General features: G+C 35.1%; 1 protein-coding gene across 2 annotated transcripts in view; it reads right to left on the bottom strand.

Moving 5' to 3' along the window:
* Fer (FER tyrosine kinase) overlaps window positions 1-15,108 on the bottom strand; it is a 360,047-nt gene that overhangs the window by 74,180 nt on the left and 270,759 nt on the right. The gene's annotated exons all lie outside the window — the stretch shown is intronic.

Raw genomic sequence — 15,108 nt, forward strand, 5'->3', positions numbered from 1 at the left:
TTTAGAGTCTCCAAAGTTGCTGGCACTTCCCTTCCATCCAGGGCCAGGAGGAAGTAGAAAGCCAACAATATTTAATATTTGGCCCTGAAGAAAAAGTTCTAGTCCAAAGGTTCATTTATTTTGTCTGATCCACTTATACTGTAAGTTAAAACCATGCATCCATTTTGTAGATATGTTCAAAAGCAATGAAGTCTTAAGAACTCCACCCAAAAAACCTCTTGAATTACTAATTTCAGTGATGTAGCAGAATACAAAATTAACACACAAAAACCAATAGCATTTATGTACATCAAAAATGAATTAAAAAAGAAATTAAAACAATAACATTTATGGTAGCACTGGGAAAAATAAAAAATCTAGGTACTAATCTAACCAAAGAAGTAAAAGACCTCTACAAAGAAAACTGTATTACTCTGAAAAAGGAGACTGAAGAGGACATCAAAAAATGGAAAGATGTCCCCTGCTCCTGGATAAGCAGAACCAATATTGTCAAAATGGCCATACTCCCAAACTTTTATAAAAATTCAATACAATCCCAATAAAAATACCAACAGCATACTTCACAGATCTAGAGAAAATAACCCTAAGACCATATGGAACCAGAAGAGGCCCAGATAGCAAAAGCAACCTTGGGCAACAAGAGCAAATCTGGGGACAGCACAATACTGGACTTCAATCTATACTACAAAGCAACAGTGATTTAAAAAAAAAAAGTCATGATGCTGGCACAAAAAACAGACATGTGGATCAATGTAACAAAACAGAGGGTAAAGACACATCTCCAGACACATTCGGCTATTTGATCCTTGACACATGAGGCAAAACATATGATGGAAAAAAGACAGCCTAGTCAACAAGTGGCGCTGGGAGAACTGGCTATCTGTTTGTAGAAGGTTGAAGCAGGGTCCATATTTCTCACGAGGTACTAAACTAAATTCAAAATGGATCAAATATCTAAACATTAAAACAAACTTTGAAGCTGTTGAAAGACAAAATGGGTAAAACACTTGAAGTCACAGGTGTAGGAAAGGCTCTTCTAAACACAACTGCAACTGCACAAGATGTAAGACTGAACAAGTAGGATTGTATCAAATTAAACAGCAATGGAATCATTCAGAAGAATGAAGAGACAACCTACAGAATGGGAAAAATATTTGCCAGTTACTTCTTAGAGGAACAATATCTAGAATATACAAAGAACTAAAAAAAAAAAAAAAAAAAAAAAAAAAAAAAAAAAAAAAAAAAAAAAAAAAAAAAAGACAAAAAAAGAAAAAAAAAGACCACCAAAACTAAGAGACACAGTCAAGAAATGGGCAAGTAAAATGAACAGACACTTCTCAGAAGTACAATAGTCAACAAATTTATGAAAAAAATTCAACATCTCTAGCCATTAGAGAAACACAAAATAAAACGTATTCCATCTTACACCAGAAAGAATTGTGGTGGTTAGTAAGAAATCGAAGAATAACAAATGCTGGTGAGGCTGTGGTGAAAAAGGAACCCTCCTTCATTGTTGATGGGAATGTAAACTAGTACAAGTATGGAAATCAGTATGGAGTGTAGGAGACATCCCTGTCCAGAACTAGTGGGCTATGAGTGGCACAGCTACTTGCCTTCCTGCAGAGCACTGTAATATTCACAGCCAAATCAGGCTGTGAAGTTTAATAGAAGTGAGTTTTGCCAAAGCCTACATGCTGAGGTCAGAGTAACTCACATCCAAATTCTGTTCCCACAATCAAAATCTTCAGGCTAGAAAGACAATGTCCTAATTACAATCATATATTTTGTCTATTCTGTTCTTAATTTGAGAATGCTTTGTCTTGTCCATTATGAGCCTTGTTTACATTAATTTCCATAGGAACCACACATTGCCTTTACCCCAATTGATTGCCAATAAAAGTCAGTGCCTGGGACTGTCCAGGGCCTTTGCTGATTGCACCAGTATTGGTCGTCCTGGCACCCTACTTTCTCTCTGTTCTGTCTCTTAGTGTATTGTTTTTCTCAGGCCTGCATTGCACACTGGGTAGGTGGGTACTGGAACCTGACTGCAGGGGTCTCCAGTACCTTCCCTAATTCAGCTATACTGTTTTATATCAGGAGTCAAACTGAAGCCCTGTGGGACTCAAACGGGCATGTCAGCTAGCAGAGTTGGGCTAGTATTGCTCCTTTGCTAGTGGCGGTCACCACCAAGGTCTAAATCCTGGTCAGTGAAGTGGCAGGGCCCTGCTAGGTTATATGCAGCTGAGGTCAGCATGATTCCAGTTATAATCCTTTCCCCTGAATGAATGCTTTTCACTAACCTTGTGGGTTACTTTCTAATTGTACCTGTCCCACTACTGGTTTCTTCTATCCTATCTATGCCTACTCCCTGACAACTTTGCCTGGCACCATCATGCCAGGTATTCGGCAGTAATTTACTAGATGACTACAAAGCATAACCTACTCCCTATTCCTTCCCACAATTGTATTCAATAAATACCGGATGTACTTCGGGGCCTTTGTCTTTGCTGCCATCAGCAGCACTAACCAGGACCCAAGACTCAGCTTTTCCACTCTAAATCTCATTTCTGTCTGTTCTTGAATTCACCTTGCACTGTGGTGGCTCACAGGCCAGGACCTATGGTAGAGGTCCTGATAACACCCCTTTTCCTGCTTCGTACAATGGAGATTTTTCAAAGAAATAAAATTAGAAATTCCATATGACCCAACTATTCTTTTAGGTGTATTCACCAAATAGCTAAAGACACACTATAGTGATATATGTATGCCAAGTTTTACAGAAGCACAATTTACAATAGCTAAATCCTGAAAGGACCCAGTATACCCATCAACAGATGAATGGATAAAGAAAATGTGCTACCTATACATAATGGAATGCTACTTGGCTATAAAGAAGATAAAGTCAAGACTTTCATAGGAAAATGGATACTCTGGAAAATATAATGTTGAGTGAAATAAACAATTCACACTTGCTTAAATACCATAGAGTACCTCTCATTTGGGTAAGGTAAAGAACAAAGAGAATAGTAAAGGATGGACAGAAGAAAACAGAGGATAGATATCTTGCAAATGGAAAGGGGTCCAGGAGACTGAGGGTGAAGGGAGAAGGGAGGGAAAAGGAAATAAGTACAATGTACAGAGACCTATTAACCACAATGAATGTACACATATGTCATAAACATAAGCTAAGAAGGATAATTACAAGAAGAATGAAAATGGGGAAAGGAGACTTAGTAGTTCACAAAGGGAGGGAGGTGGGAAAGGGAAGAGGGATAAAAAAACCAACTGTATTATGTTTATGTACCCACTCCCCAAGATGAAGGTAAGCATCATGTACTACAAACATGTGCTTATAAAAAGGGAAAAAAAGCAATGAGGTCTTGATATTAGCATATGAAAAATGAGGAAAACTGTACCATTTAATGTCTTCATTAAATGCAATCATTTTTAAAAAGTTTACCTATCTACTTAAATATTTGCAGTGTTGCACAATTGAGAAGTGATAAATGCAAAATAAATGAAAGCTACTGAAAATCTTAAATAAATTAGTCATGTTAACCTTCATCCTCTGTATGACATGATCACCATTTTCTTTTGTAATGGTAAGTTACAAAAGATATGATTTATAAATGGAATTTATCAATCCCATGACAAGTTCTTGTATATTACAGGGAAAACATTAATATAATGGGTAGGGAAGTGAACACCCATCACTGCCTATTTAAAAGTCACTGTGTGGACAAACTATTAATAGACTTTTAATTCTAAGAATGTCACCTCAGCACCAATCATCATTACCACATTCACTTAGCAAGGAAAAGGGAAGCAGTGCATCATTTTTGAGCCTAATTTTATATTTTGCTATCTTGTTTCATCTGCTATCTAATCCTTATGCTTTTTTCTGGTATATTAAAAGATTTAACATTAAACCATAGTCTAAGTATATGTTCCTTAAAGCCAATTAGGGAAATTTACTCTTCTCACTATATATCATTATCAGAGTAAGCGATTCTAAAGGTCAGGCATATTTTGTGCTGTAAAAAATTATGATTTCTTAATATTTGGTCTACATGTAATTCTTTTAAGCATGAGTTATTCAGTTGTACTATGTACTAGGCACTGTACTAGGCAGCAGGCAGAGTATAAATAAATTGGTTCTACCCCTTAAGAGGTTCCTAGTTTATGCTGTGCATGCATGTGCACATGAAGTAACATTTAAACTTCAAAAGAAAAAGTAGCTCAAAAAAGAAGTTCCAAATGAAATATTTAAGTAAATTTGTTGTCCCTAAAAGTAAAAGCAAAATTTTTGTCAACAGACACTTCTTTCAAAGTAGTTTTCAGAACTCTCTGCTCTAAAATATAAAAAAGTTCATGAAATATCCTATTCTTATTCTTCATAGTTTTAAAAAAGAGGTATATTTGAGTAGGTATCTATATTCCATATGTTTTGTATATTCTTTCCTCCTACTGAACTGAGGACTCCTAATATCCCCAAGTCACATGTATGTATGCAGAGGATCCTAGGACAGATCAATATTAGTAGGACAAATCAAATTCTCATCCTAGCAGAGACATAGAAGTCACCCTCTTTAACTCTGCAATTGTTAACCTCATGGGTGTAGAAGATGAGCTTCTTACTGGTTCTAGAGTCGACAGTGAGGGGAGTTTATTCGTTTTTCATTTCATAAGCTGGGGGATTCTAGATCCTGAACATCAGGACAAACAGATGAATCAGGAAAGATAGACAGATGAGTCCAATGCAAACAAATATCTATGAAAATGTGAAAGGAAATACATCTGATACATCCACTCAGAGGACAGGCCATGTACTCTTCTCAGTAGAATACAGACATCATAATGAACAGGAAATAAGAACATATACTGCTGAAAACTAGTGTCCCTTCCAGATGTTCTTTTTAAGCAATATTCAAATGCCCCATGAGACAAAGTCTCTAAAACAGATTTAATAAAGATGGAGTGGTGGGGTATTTTTTTTTCTCATAAAACTAGCAGGTGCAAACATCAGGTAAAACTGATTCAAAATTATGGGCTTTTTCTTCTAAGTAAGTAAAATATGGAAATGGAAAATTAAAGTGAAGGCAAACAGAGACAAAGTTTCTGGTCTTAGTATCTCTCCCAGTACCTGCTGTGGAGCACTGGCTGCCTGCAGTCAGTTTCATCTCCGCTCTAAGCAGTCGACACAATGGGTTTCTGCAGTGTGTACACAGACCACATTTTGGACACAAAATTTCGATCACTATTTGCTTTTATTCCATTCAAACCTTTCTTACTAGCGCTCTAATTTATTTATAGTCCTTTATCTGTCTTTGTTTTCTGTATATCTTCTAATATGCCTTAGTGTCCAGTTTGCTCTTTGCAACTTGATTGTAATTTAATGCTATTATAATTTTAACTGCCATTTATTTTTCTGAGGCTATTTTCTCTCATTTTTAATTTAACCTTACATCTTACTTCAAGGTAGGTGCTATTAACCTTAATGAATAGGGTTTAAAAAAACCCTTGATATTAAGAAATAACCCCCAACAAGATTTTTGTCTTCAAATTTGTTTTTTATCATAGAAAAGCTAGGGAAATGTCTGTCTTAGGTAAACCTACATGCATGTCTTGACATGTGGAAAAATATAGTGAGACATTTCTATTGTCAAATCCAACAGTAATAACCTGTATACTCTGTTCACATAGTTCACTGTTATTTCAAATGTTACTGTGGGTTCTACTGGTTATATAATAAGACTGTCAAAGAAAAATCAGTTACTTTATTGATTTTCTTCTCTACAAATACTAAAACAGTTTTCTTTCTCTGAGTGAAAATTTTATACATTTCTTTACACATTTTTTCCTTAGTGGTGGTTTATTTGGGTAGTATTAGAGACATTTCTGAATAGAATGAAAATATATTTTTCACTTTTGTTTTTCAGTTGTCATTATGATCACATCAACTTAGTGCCATAAGGCTAAGCACTCCAAAGCTTTTATACTAACAACAAAAACAGAATTTGAGACTGTATGCTGACAGGTTTGCACTAGATAGAATTCTTCAATTGTATGTTGCAAAGTAATGAAAAATAAAACAATTAACATTTATGATAGGGCCAGCAGTGGTGGTGCACGCCTGTAATTCCAGCACTCAGAAGGCTGAGGCAAGACAAGGCAAATCTCTGTGAGTTTGAGACCTGGGCTACACAGTGAGTTCCAGAGCAGTTTGAACTACATAGTGACACCCTGTCTCAAAAAACAAAAAACAAAAAACAAAACAAAACAAAAAAAATTTATGATAGGTATGGTAAAGCAATCTAAAATTTTCTATACAGTACTTAATAATCTAATATCACTCAATGAACACTTTGGTCTTTTTACTCACTATTCAGTCATTTATCCCTATGTCAGATGTTTAAGGGGTGACTGAATTATATGGTGAATGTCTAAATTTCAAAAACATTTATTACAGTAAGATACATCGCCATTAATCCCCCTCAAGACACACCCCTCACCTTGAACACACTTATTCCACTGTTCTTGCCACTTTCTGAAGCACCTCTGGAAGTCTTCTTTCATATCTTTATGAGGTGCGAGCAAACATGTGAATGCTGCTGCTAAGCACCATCCGACTGAAAGACGAACTGGTAGAAAAATCAGTGTGTCTTTCACCCACCTTATTCACTGGATCTGGCACCAAGTGATTTCTTGCTCTTCCCCAAAGTCAAAATAACCTTGAAAGGTAAACATTTTGAATCTATTCAGGCCATTTAGGCAGCCACAACAGCACAAATAAAGACACAAATGAGGACTTGAAGAGCTACTTCAGAAAATGCCAAGAACCATGGAATAGTGGGTTTGAAGGCAGGAGTACTGTGAGGGTAATTATTGGCAAGCGCCTTTTACTGTAAACATATTTTAAGATTTATATTCAATGTAGTTTTCAATCATATTGCATATTAAATTCCTACATATATAAAAAGGACTCAGTAAAAAATTTTATAAAGTATGCACTAATTCTTTCCCACAAAATGGAAATCAAACTGTGCAAAAAGTTTCAGTATTAAAAAGTCAATTCAAGAACATAAAATAGGCAATTTTTTCTTATAATGATAAAATATCTGACTCTGAGAAGTAGAATTGTAACAGCAGGCCACAAACTGTTCTCTCTTAGCCAGTTTATAACATTTATTACATTAGAGGTCATTTCACTTTATACTACACAATCTTCAGAAGAGAATGGCTTTTTACTTAATGAAAATAGTAACTGAATGACACCTTTCACATTGTTTTGAGATAACAGTTGTAGGATTAGATGTGATCTGTTAGTATTACTATTAACTAACAACACTGGAGCTATTCTCTTAGGTAAATAATTGTGTTCATGTGTGAGTCATAAACTAAGACACCCCGGGAGAAAGTATGTCCCGTTACACATTATGCATATGATGTTATCTCTCATGCCACTTTTCTCACATAGACTGTCCAGCAGATCAGCAAAACCCGATGACTTTACCTTCCAAGGATGGCATCCAAAACACGGCCACTTCTACTTTCACAGCTACCAACTGCTTCACTTCCCACCATCACTCATTTAGATAACCTCAACAGAGCTCTAATTGGTCTTCTTACTCTGCACTTGTCCATTACAATATTATTTCAAAAAAGAATTTCAACTCATCCTTCAAAAACCTGGGATAGACCAAGTCAGTTGTCAATGGCCCACTCATGCAGACTAAAAACTACAGTCCTTCCAATGGCTTACGTTCTGCCCACTGAACAACTTCATTTTATGTCTCTCATTGCTCTAGACACAGCCAGCATGCTCCTGGCTCAGGGTGTTTTTGCAGTTGCTACACTTACTGCTAGAAAGGCTCTTCTCACTGATATTCATCTGGCTCACCTTTATTATTTTGGGGTCTTCTGTCAAAACTGTACATAAAATAATGCCTACCCCCATCATCCCATTCTGCTTTATCCTTGATCTCTATTGTTTATTATTCTACAAAACTCATTGTCTACTTCCTTCCCCTTCTATACGTTCCACAATGACAGAACTGTTTCATTTACTACTATAGCCATCGTTCCCTTGCAGAGTGCCTGGCTCAAGCACACTCAATGCTGATAACACTCAGCTGAAAGGGTAATGAGAGTAAAGTAGCTAAGTGTGGGGAAGAGGGCTTTAGGTAGAGATAAACTGCTTAGAGATACCTAGGTTTTAATTTTGCTTTTTCCCCAGAGTGAAGATGTGGTCTTGTTGACATAATTTATATAAGAATCAGTAAAGCCCTATGTTTAAAACATATTTAACAAAATTAGCATATGTATAAGTACTTCCTGAGTGGTGCTATAACTTCTACTGTATAGGGCAACATTGTATAGCATCTCAGATTTAATGAGGCTTCTGTTCAATAAATATCACCATTAGAAACTCTGAGGATTATGGAACAATGAGCTAAGGTAGCCTGCACTACTTTTGGCTTCATGTGGTCATCTCTTCCTGCAAAGTTTTTGTATTATCTACTAAACAGATAATCTAACATTAAAATGGTGTTGAAATGGGTGGACTCTTCTAAGTTGTTGTATTCTTGAAATGCTGTAGGGATATTTCCTAGGCAAGAGCCTTGAAATACTCCCTTCTTTCTTCAGTAGCTTTAATCTAAATCAGGGTGTCAGTGTGAATATTATTATTTCATATCCAGAAAAACAGAAGCACAGTAAATAACTTCAGCAAATCTTTACTGTGCACTGACTAGATGTTAGTATTTTCTGTATTGAATATCAAGTAATAAGGTCAAAGTCCCTATAGAGCTTACATTCTACTTGGAGGAAATAGGCTATAAAAATAAAGCAGTATTTAATTTTTACATGTATGAATACATACATATGAATTTATATACATACAAATATAGGTATATGTAAACATATTCATTGAAAATGCATTTAATATACTTAATCTACTGAACATCGTATCTTAGCAACACAGTACACTGTGGTGTATAGAACAGTGATAATAAACCTTTCAGAGACAAGTGTCCAAACTGCAATCCAGAACCCATTAATTTATCGAAAAATTCTAACACTGCAGTTAAACCTGAATGCTGAGGCTTTAAGTTTAGAAAACTACAATTTATAGATTAACATCTAGTCTTAAAATCAACATGTGTTCCATGGATTCCCCACCACTGGTATGGGTTGTTCACCCTCATGACTGAATAGCTGTGTGGAAGCTGTGACTCCAGAAACCAATCTAACTACATATGGCTAGCTAAAGTAAAGATCAAAATTCAGAATACAATTTCTATTAAATGATTATCACTTCCATACCACTGAAGTCTAAAAATTCTAAATTGAACCACTGTTGGGGATTATCTGTTATAAATAAAATATTGAATAATAGCAAGGAGTATAAAAAAATAGGGTAGGGTAAAGGCTCTAGGGCATATTCAACTGAAGGTGAGAAGGGACCATAGTGGCACAGCTAATCTGTTGTACAGCCATACATAGAGCATTTCAGAACCAAATCCGTGGTCTTAATTACTTTAAAGCTGCCAAATGACTCTGCAAACACCAGCCCTAGAGATTATCAGAGTTGACAATGAAAAGGGAAACAGTCTAGATTGGCACAGAAACACCTTGCCAAAGAAACCTGGAAATGAAGCAGAGTGGTTCTTTATGTTAAGAATGAATAATATTTATAAATAGTAATTTGGCAAAAAAACCCACCAGAAATTCTTGAAATTACTGAGATGAGTCATTGCTTAGCAAATGGCATAGTCTGGAATTCTCTACCTATGCTGAGTTCTCTCATTCTATCTGGAGGCCAGCATAGCAAACAATCTATAAGGCCGCATAGTCTGCATCATCCCTGTTTGGATGCTACTTCTGGCTCAAAGGCCACAATTTCCATTTGACGGAGACTTGAGAATCTGAATTCAACCAGTGGTGAATCAGGTTTATAGGGTAATCATGAACCCATTCCAGTGTTTTGAACTTGATCTCTTGCTCACTGTACAGACTCCTGAGTTACAAGCTAGGATTCACAGATACTGGCTGGACCTAGTGTAGTCCTTATATCAGGCAACTGTGTGGGAATGAAGCATCCTGGGAAAACATGAAGGTTAAGACCTGACAAGGATTCCTCAGTCCTACACAACAAGGTCTTAAAGGATTTTAAATTCTGCTTCATAAGTGAGATGCATGTGGCTGATCATATTCACAAAGGGGAAGAAATTGGGAAATGTATCTAAGCATAGTTTAAATTTCTGCTTTGTTTCAAGGGCTTTGCCATCAGCCTGGTGTAGGACTGTCTGAAAGGAATATGCAAATTCTGGCCTCTATAGGTAAGGACCTGGTTTCTTTTCAACAGAGAAAGACGACAACAACGAGAGAATGGTCCAGGGACAAATCAGCTAGGGATTTCCTCGTTTAGTGACTCACTGTGTTTCTCACCTCTTTTTCTCACTTTTAAAGCCCAGTGAGATGGAAGTTTGGAGCAATAACAGACTCCTCCATCTTCTTTGTAGCTGGTTTTGAATAAACTCTTTCTTTTAACCAGATACTGTCTCCAGGGTTTCTTCGGGAGGGGCAAGCAGTAGGAATCTGAGCATCTGATGGTTCCTCTGTAACAGTGACCCTGCCCTCATCTCCCTGCCTAGCACACAATCAATTAAAACAAGGGTAGATGCTGGGCCAATCAAGTATTTTTGCCACAAGTTTGAAATCTAATTGATCAATTAGCTATACTGATTCAAATATCACTCGGGAGCCCTTTGCAAATGACAGTAGTCCTTGGAGCTAGAAGGAAATGAACCAGCAAGACAAGGAGAAGGAATAAAAGTAGACAGAGGGAAAGAGAGATACTGCCTGGGTCCCTCCCCCTGCTTCCCAATTCCTAGTTTTGGGGACTGTCAAAGCTGGTTAAACTTTCTGTCCTTCAGTTTTGTAAAATAACCCAATTTTCTTATAATAAATTTATTGCTTAAGCAGTTTCTGTTCCCTGTCAAAAGAGAAAAATAGTAAGTGTAGCTATTTGTAATTGTTTAATATAAAAGAATATATTTGGAGTCTAAATCTAAAATGTAATTACTTTAACTGAGTGAATAAATAACTTTTTGGAAAGTACTGTGATATCTTGTATGGTCATTAAACATACAAATACCAAATTGTGCTAGGAAAAAGAGGCTTAAACCAGGCACAAACAATATCCTTTAAATTACTGGGGTGTCTTCTCTGAATTGTAGTTTTAGCTTAGAATGGAAAAATAAAAATACCGGTTAATATATTCAAAATTGTAATCAAATGTTAGAAGAAAATGAATCATAAATGCTTAGTCAACAGAGATGATCACATCTCTGTGGTAATCCTGTGGTTTTAATTCACAGATGAAGCAGAACGGGGTAAATGATAGTGTCTTAAAATGAAAAAAATTTCAAGCTCTAATTAAGTGGAGATCCAATAACAAAATACTACTGCATTTCAGCATCTGTTCATTAGAAAGCAATAACACCTTCATATGTCTTTCTAAAATTACATTTCCCAAGCTGTGGCATCTTTTGCTGTTTTACTCATGGTCATAAAGAGTCCAGAGTTGAATATAATCTGAACCATCACACCAAGTGCCCTCTAGTTTTCTGTAATGAGTATAAGTGGTCTGAAGGAGTCCTAGAAGGCAGGAGTCTAACATAGTGATTCAGGGTGTATAAGCTCCAGACTAAAACCAGTGTGCTAAAATTCACATCCTGAATCTGCCCTTGCCTTTAATGTGATCTTAGGCAAGATATTCAAAACCCGTAAATTTCTTCATGTAAAATGAACTGAACAATAGTAATAACTGTCGTTCTGAAAATTCATTCATTTACTTTAAGTGCCAGGTGCATTTCTAAGCTTCTGGAAGCTATGATGAAAACACATGTAAAAATAACTACTCTCATGAAAGCCCACATTCTTTGATTTTTGTATCTAAAAGTCTAATTACAGCGTCCGGTGCTCAACATAGTCTAGATAAGTGTCAGCTGTGAGAATTACTGGCAGAGCATAGCTCATCTAAAATCCAAAATCTGAAAATTTCTGGGTGCTGACATGATGACATAGTGGAAAATTCCACCCATGACCTCATATGTGTTGCAATCAAAGCACAGGTATGCTAAAGATATTTTATAAAATGAACCTTCAGGCTATGAATACAAGGGGTGTAGGAAACACGAATGTAAACTTGTGTTAAGACTTAGGTCCTATCCCCAACATTTCTCATTATGTATATGCAAATGTATCAAATTATGAAAACTCCCGGAAATCTAAAGCACTTCTGGTAAAGCATTTAAGATAAGGAACACTCCAGTGGTACTAGAATGGGAAAGAGTAAAACACTGGCATTCCAATGAGAGAGAGTATGTCAGAATGGGGTCAGAAAGTCTAAGACCTACCAGTGGTCCTGCCACTAACTGGGTGACCTTCATTTAAGCTCTCCTGGCTTTAGTTACTTAATGTAGTCTTAAGTACCTTCTATTAAGTATATGGTAGATCAAGAAATAGGAATGACAAGTTCAGAAAGATCAAATTTCAGTTTTATACACATATATTTTTTCCACGTGTTTATTTTGTTTTACATAGTGATAAGTATGATAGAAAATGGTTTATAGAATGATTATTAAAAAAATGAAGTTGATTAAAACTAAACTAAAATACAAGACTTTCAGGAGTCCTCAAGCTATAAGTGGAAATTGTTACAATTAGAAACTTATGAGTATCAACTTCAGAGTATTTCCTGGAAGTCACAACAACAACAAATGAATTAGTTATTTCTTAATGTAATTATATGTATCTATTTTATAGCTGTTTATACTTGCTTTTCCATAAAAAGACACTGTTGTGTTTTCATAGCAATAAAAATATTAAAGTTAGAAAAGTGTATACCCCGAAAGTTAAAGAAAGAGACTATATTCGGGCAAGACAATTACAATATTTTAAGTACTGAGTTCTAATGACCTCTAATTAGTAACTGAACAAAATATGTAAGTTCATATAAAGTTCAAAGCATAAAGTTTTGCTTGTATTTACTGACAAATTATAATTCAGAGACATGCATTTATTTTAGTAACATTTTAGAATGTCAAAAATGGGGCTTAGTGATTTTGCTCCTTGCTGAAAAGAGACTTTTGATTGTGTTTTTATTTTAATTAATTTCTGACATATTTCATTAGAAATTTTTCCAAACAGGAAAATAACTTTACTATACTAAGCACTATAACATTTTTTATATTCTTTGTTTAATGTGTCTTGAATGTTTCTTTCAACTACAAATGAAGTGAACTATAAGTGAAATAAGTGGAATTTTATTTACTGTGATTACTACTGTCAGAGAACCAGTTGTACAGGCTGGTGATACAAACAGGTTCTACAACACAGTTCACTACTATAAAAAACTGAACACAAAGAATGACTTATTTTCTTAATACAATACCATGTATTGGTGAAGCACTACAGTAAAAAGAAAACAATAGATTCATCTAAAGGAGCATTCACACAGGTTTGAATAAAAAAACGACCAGTGGCTGAAGATATAATTCATCTACTTATGTTTAACAAGAGAAGAAATAAAATAGAAGACAGTTTAGGAGAATTCAATAGAAGCGATAATAGAAAAATATTATACTGTTACTATAAAGTGGTCAGTGAGGAAAAATCACATCAAACATTTATGAGAAAGAAGATAATAAAAGATATTCTGTGCCAAGCATAACAGATTTGGGGCTTGTGTGTTAATGCTTGTCAGATGTGAATGATCAATTACTGACTCCCTGTAGCTGGAATCCTCAATACAGAGAGAGACTACTGAGCACTAAACTTTGACACTCCTGCTGAAACCTATTCATCAAACCTGTTCTTAGCCACACTGTTCAAGATGTTCAACTGGGAAACCTTCCCAACAGGCAAAAGGTACAAGTCTATGTGCAACCTGCTAGGATTTGTGGTCAAGCAACGGTTGACTTTCAAAAACCTATGAATGCATAAAAATCTTAGAAAGCAAAGTGGGAAAACATTACAGCAGATGATGCTACAATTTGGTGCAAAAGATAAATTTTAAACAGTTAACTGTCATTTGCAACGTAAAATGGCTTTGGCTCTAATGATAAAAAAAACCAAGACATCTGTGTGAGAAAAAAGAAATCATTATAAGCAGCAAGAAATTCAAACAAAGGTTTCTCAATTGCAATGCATTAAAAATTAAGGAATATTATTGGTAACTGGCAAATGAGTAAGATAATCTCACTAATGTACATTTATTATGGCTTAAAATCATAGATTGCCTAACAGTCTAAAAACATAGACAAAATGAGTAACTAAAGAATTTGATGCAGTATTTGATAGGAAAAACACCTCAACATCTCAACGAACTCTTTATATTAATGTAATTTAAAACAATGTTTATCCCTTGTAAAATTAATTATAATACAATTTTATATGAATTAAAATGCTTTTTAAAGTATTCAAAAATAAAACATAATGTGACATAGTTTACAGAAAGTAAAAATAAATATAATGACAGTGGCTTAGGTTTAGTTGTCTTAACTTTCAAGAAAATTACTTGAAATTAATTTTTAGATGTATGTAAATGTTGAACCATATTTGAAAAGTAGGTCACAGTTTCAAGTTCCAGAACTGAATAGTTAGCAAAATGTTTTGGGAAAATTAAGGTCAAGAATATCTATTGAGATCAAATAAACATACCATAAAGATGAAGATAACTTTGTTTTGCTATTGTAATATGTATTATACAGTGTTACTAGAATGTCAAGTCAAAGGTCATATAATGAGAAAAGTGTACTTCAGTAATTAAACCAGCTTGGGTGGTCTATAATAGCTCAATCTGACATGAACTCTATTCTAATATTACACAGTACAATGCACTGTTTCCAATGAATACAAACTGTACCAGTTCCCTACTTCACTTTACATATGGACACTTAGCCATATTTAGGACTGAAATGAATTCTGCATTGACCTTTAGGAGTAAAGATCACCTGCAACTACAAGCAACTAAAAAAAAAAAAACACAATCTATAAAACATTGAGACATTATGCATAATCACGGAGTGTTTTCTAAAATCT

This window comes from Fukomys damarensis, unplaced genomic scaffold (genome assembly GCF_012274545.1).
Source record: "Fukomys damarensis isolate Sample0158 unplaced genomic scaffold, DMR_v1.0_HiC HiC_scaffold_3, whole genome shotgun sequence".
Taxonomy (NCBI): Eukaryota; Metazoa; Chordata; class Mammalia; order Rodentia; family Bathyergidae; genus Fukomys; species Fukomys damarensis.